The following is a 5453-nucleotide window of genomic DNA, read 5'->3' as shown; positions in this document are numbered from 1 at the left end:
CAGACCTTCAAGAAGGCCATAAAGGCCATGGGTAATGAAGACATAAAACTTCAGCACAAGGTGGATAACTTCTTGTTCGCATACAGGAATGCAACACATATGGTTACAAACCAAACTCCCGCCATGATGTTCTTCAATAGAAGCCTAAGATGCCGGCTGGATTTGATCAAGCCAAACATCAGAAGGGACGTGGAGAACTGGCAATTTCAAGGCATGAATGAAAGGCCAACTAGAACCTTCCAGATAGGTCAACAAGTTTTGGCCCGGGACTACCGTACCGAGAAATGGCAGCCTGGAACTATCTGCACACGACTAGGACCGCTGATGTATACCGTGGACATCGGAGAAAGCATAGTAAGGCGCCATGCTGACCAAATCATAGAGTCATCTGAAAAGGGACAACCTACACCACAACTCTATATGCCTAATGATGAAGTAGAGATACCCATATCTACCTCCGATCCGGTGATACTGGAACCCGATGAACCCGACACTGGCATTCAAGCCGAATCAGCCTTGCCAAAAGAACCTACTACACCACCAGAAACTACTACACCACCGAGGTGTTATCCGGACTGAGTCAGGAAGCCTCCAGAGAGACTGACTTATAATTAATTAACTGCAGCAATGTGTAGATTATGTTTCTTGTAACATGTAATTAATGATTACTTAAAATATTATGTTGTGGTGACACGCCACCACTGGACATAATCCGCTCACGGCGGCACGGACAGTTTAAGCAGACGCCCCCAGCTGGGGGCCCTTTCCTCCAGCAACTTGTTTCCCGCAGGGACAGGCTGCCGGGAGCACTTCCTGTCTGGGGAGTATATAAGTGGATGCGCGGGCTTTTCCAGTTCCTCTTTGCCATGAGGTTGAATAAAGCAGTTGTGTTTTACTAACTCTGGTCTCGACTCCCACGTTTGCCGCGGTTTCTCAACACTGGTGACCCCGATGCTCAGGACGAATCCTAAGCTAGCATGGCGGATACAAACGCAGTCACGGTTAAACTACCGGACTTTTGGGAGAACTTGGCCGAAGCCTGGTTTGTTCAAGCCGAGTCCAGATTCCGGCTGAAACACATTACAGTCGACGCCACAAAGTACAACTACCTCGTCTCCTCTCTCACCTATGCCACAGTCCCCAAGGTTTGGGCAGCGCTGCAGGATCCACCAGTGGAAGGCAAGTACGAACATCTGAAGGCTGCGCTCCTTAAAAAATTTCAAACGTCCTCTTACCAGCGCCACTGCCAACTCCTGGACCTCCCCGGCCTTGGTGACGCTTCACCATCAGACCTGCTTTCCCACATGCTGTCCCTCTCGGACGACAAAAACACCGGCGCCCTCTTTCGCACGCTTTTCATTCGGCAGCTCCCCGCCAGCATCCGCCCGCTCATTGTGGAGTCTGACTCCACGGACCTGAATGAGATAGCCGAAAAGGCCGACCGGCTGCTCTCTGCGCAGTCCGCTCGCGACGTCGCGCCCGACCTCACGGCAACGACCACGCGGTCTTCCCGGCCCACTAGGCCCGACCGCCCTACCACTCCGGGTCACTGCTACTACCACACCCGTTTTGGCACTAGGGCCCAACACTGCACGCCACCGTGCACTTTCAAACCCCCACCCGCACCGGCCCCCGCGATGGCCGCGGGGCAAAAGGGGCCTCTACTGTACGTCACCGACGACAGAACCAACCGCCGATTTCTGTGCGACACAGGGGCCCAGCACAGCATCACCCCCGCCTCCGCCCTCGAAATCCAACGCGGCGCACGGGGTATCACGCTGGCTGCAGCCAATGGCTCTGACATCCGCACATATGGCACCCGCATGGTCACGCTCGACCTCGCGGGCCGCCGCTACCGCTGGGAGTTCCTCACAGCCAAGGTCCTCTGCCCACTCATCGGCGCCGACTTCCTACGCGCCCACGGCCTCCTTGTCGACATTCCGAGGCACCGCCTCGTCGACATCAACACTATGGCCCCCAGCCCCGGCGCATTCACCCCGGCCCGTTCGGCCGGCCTGACGACCTACTGCCTCGCCAGAGCCACGGATGACTACTCGGCACTGCTAGCCGAGTTTCCCGCCCTCACTAACCCGACCTTTTCGGCCAAAGCCGCCAACACAGTGTGGCGCACTATATCCCCACCACCGGCCCCCCAGTTTCTGCCCACGCCCGCAGACTCAACCCGGCCAAGCTGGAAATCGCGCGGGCCGAGTTCACCACCATGGAACAACTCGGCATCATCCGCCGCTCCAGCAGCCCTTGGACCTCGCCCCTCCACATCGCCCCCAAGCCCGGCGGAGGCTGGCGCCCTTGCGGGGACTACCGCCGCCTCAACGACGCCACCACCCCCGATCGATACCCGGTGCCACACACCCAGGACTTCTCGGCCCGACTGGCTGGACGAACCGTCTTTTCCAAGGTCGACCTGGTGCGCGGTTACCACCAAGTCCCCGTACACCCCGCGGACATCCCCAAAACGGCCGTCATCACCCCATTCGGCCTGTTCGAGTTCCTGAGGATGCCCTTCGGCCTCAAGAATGCAGCCCAGGCTTTCCAGCGCCTTATGGACTCAGTCCTCCGGGACCTGAACTTCCTATTCGTCTATCTAGACGACATTCTCGTGGCCAGCTCCTCCAAACAGGAACACCTCGAAAACCTTCGCATCCTGTTCGGGCGCCTAGCCCAACACGGGCTCATCCTCAGCCCGGCGAAGTGCCAATTCGGCCTAACCGAGATCGATTTTCTCGGTCACCACATCACCCCTGCTGGGGCCGTCCCCCTGCCCAACAAGGTGCAGGCCGTCCAGCAATTCCCCCGCCCCACAACCATCAAGGGCCTCCAGGAGTTCCTCGGGATGGTGAACTTCTACAACAGGTTCATCCCCAGAGCCGCAGCCCTCATGAAGCCCCTATACGACTCCCTCCGAGGTAAATCCGGCAAGATGGACGTAGCCTGGACCACTGACACGTCAGCCGCCTTCGACGCCACCAAAAACGCGCGCACCGACGCCACCCTGCTCGCGCACCCGAGGGCCGATGCCCGGGTCGCGCTCACTACCGACGCCTCCGACCACGCGGTCGGAGCCGTGTTTGAGCAGTGGGTCAATGGCGCGTGGCAGCCACTTGCCTTCTACAGCCGCCAACTGCGCCCCCCGGAGGTCAAATACTCTACTTTCGACCACGAGCTTCTCGCGCTCCACCTGTCGGTCCGCCATTTCAGGTTCCTCCTGGAAGGCCGCCCCTTCACCGCGTACGTGGACCACAAGCCGCTCACATACGCGATGGCCAAGCACACCGAACCCTGGTCTGCTAGGCAGCAACGCCAGCTCGCGGCCGTGTCCGAGTTTACTACGGACATCCAGCACGTCTCCGGTAGAGACAACATTGTCGCCGACTGCCTTTCCCGTCCCGCCATCTGTGCGAATCACCTCGCGGTCGACTACGCGCAACTAGCACCCAGCTCATGGACCCAGACCTCCTCTCGGCGGCTACCAGCCTGCCAGGGCTACGCCTAGCCAAGGTCGCGCACGGGCCCGAAGCCACGGCAGTCACTTGCGACGTCTCACTCGGCCAACCCAGGCCGGTCGTCCCTGCAACCTGGCGCCGCCGCATCCTCGACGCGCTACACGCGCTCTCCCATCCGGGTTCCCGCGCATCCGTCAAACTCCTCTCCCAGCGTTTCGTCTGGCGCGCCCTCAGCAAAGATGTTCGGACTTGGGCCACCTCCTGCCTCACCTGCCAACGGGCTAAGGTACAGCTACACACAAAAGCACCCCTGGGAGACTTCGAGGTACCCAGCCACCGCTTCGACCACGTACACGTCGACATCGTCGGTCCTCTGCCGCCATCGCAAGGCCAAACTTATCTCCTCATGATGGTCGACCGCTACACACGCTGGCCTGAGGCAGTGCCGCTGACCTCCACCACCACAGCCGACATCGCCAGGGCGTTCGTTAACACCTGGGTAGCGAGGTTCGGCATATCGGCCGACATAACCTCCGACAGAGGCGCCCAGTTCACCTCCGAACTCTGGACGGCCACAGCACGCAACCTCGGGGTGACGCTCCACCGAACCACGGCATACCACCCGCAGACCAATGGGCTGTGTGAACGCTTCCACAGGTCACTCAAGGCCTCACTCCGCGCTGGCCTGCAGGACAGTACCTGGACTGACCGCCTACCGTGGGTGCTACTAGGCCTACGCACCGCAGTCAAGGAAGACCTCCAGTCCTCGGCAGCGGAGTTAGTCTACGGACAACCGCTGCGCGTCCCAGACGAATTCCTTCCGGAGGCTACCACGCCTTGGTCGGCTGAACAGCAGCGGCTCGACTCTTTCTCTTCCGCTCAGCAGTTCGCCCCACTTCCGGTCAACCGACACGGCGAACTCGCACCTCACGTCCCGCCAAACTTATAGCAGGCGCGCTTCATCTTCGTGCGACACGACGCGCACCACGGGCCCCTGCGACCCCCGTACGACGGTCCGTACGAGGTACTACAAACCGGGGACAAGGTCTTCAAGCTGCGACTCGGCGACAGGGTCGACACAGTCTCCATCGACCGGCTCAAACCAGCACACACAGAACCAGGGGAACAGGTCCCTGTGGCCCGGCCTCCAACTAGAGGCCGTCCCGCCAGCACGCCAGCACAGCTGGCGGCGAACTGCCCGGCCCCACCAACTAGATCGGCGACCACTTAGAGCCGCTCCGGCAGAACCATCAGACCATCGTCACGACTCGTCCACTCCTCCTAAGCGGATTCTGGGGGGGAGCTCTGTGGCGACACGCCACCACTGGACACAATCCGCTCACGGCGGTACGGACAGTTTAAGCAGATGCCCTCAGCCGGGGGCCCTTTCCTCCAGCAACTTGTTCCGCTAGTGTTACACAATTTCTCTCTTCCCCTAGTAGGTATGGGAGTTTTTGGTCGTCATTCAAATTTCTGAATTCCGGGCATATTTGTGAGAATTTTTGGTAGAAATTCTCCCTGATGCCCTGATATTTTCTACAAGCTGTGAGGAAGTGCATCTCTGTCTCCACCACTCCCTGACTGCAGTGAGAGCATATCCTGTCCTCTCTTGGTAGCCGGGTCTGCCTGCGTCTACCTTTTTCGATCGCCAGGTTATGTTCACTAAGTCTGTACATTGTCAAAGTTTTTCTCAGTTTGCTATCCTTTACCATGGTCAGGTAATCAGCCATGTTGTATTGTCTGTTTAGGGCCAAGTAGCAATTGAGTTTGTTTTGGGTTTTTGTTGTTTCTGCCCAATATGACAGATATTTTTCCTTTTGCTTAGCGACGATTGTGTTGGGTCGAATTCTTTGTGTTACGCTGTCACTGTCCTGGGGCTGGTTATTGTTAGTAGTGTTAGTAGTTACTTCACTGAGTCCCAGGACTAGTTGACTGAGGGTATTCTTCTTTAAGGTCCTCTCTTGGCATTTCAGGGCTTCGTAATGATAG

The sequence above is a fragment of the Somniosus microcephalus genome, unplaced genomic scaffold, assembly GCF_052327205.1.
Source record: "Somniosus microcephalus isolate GS21.2 unplaced genomic scaffold, FLI_Smic_1.0 unresolved_chr9, whole genome shotgun sequence".
Lineage (NCBI taxonomy): Eukaryota > Metazoa > Chordata > Chondrichthyes > Squaliformes > Somniosidae > Somniosus > Somniosus microcephalus.
The sequence above is the reverse complement of the archived record's forward strand: the minus strand, read 5'-3'. Positions refer to the sequence as shown.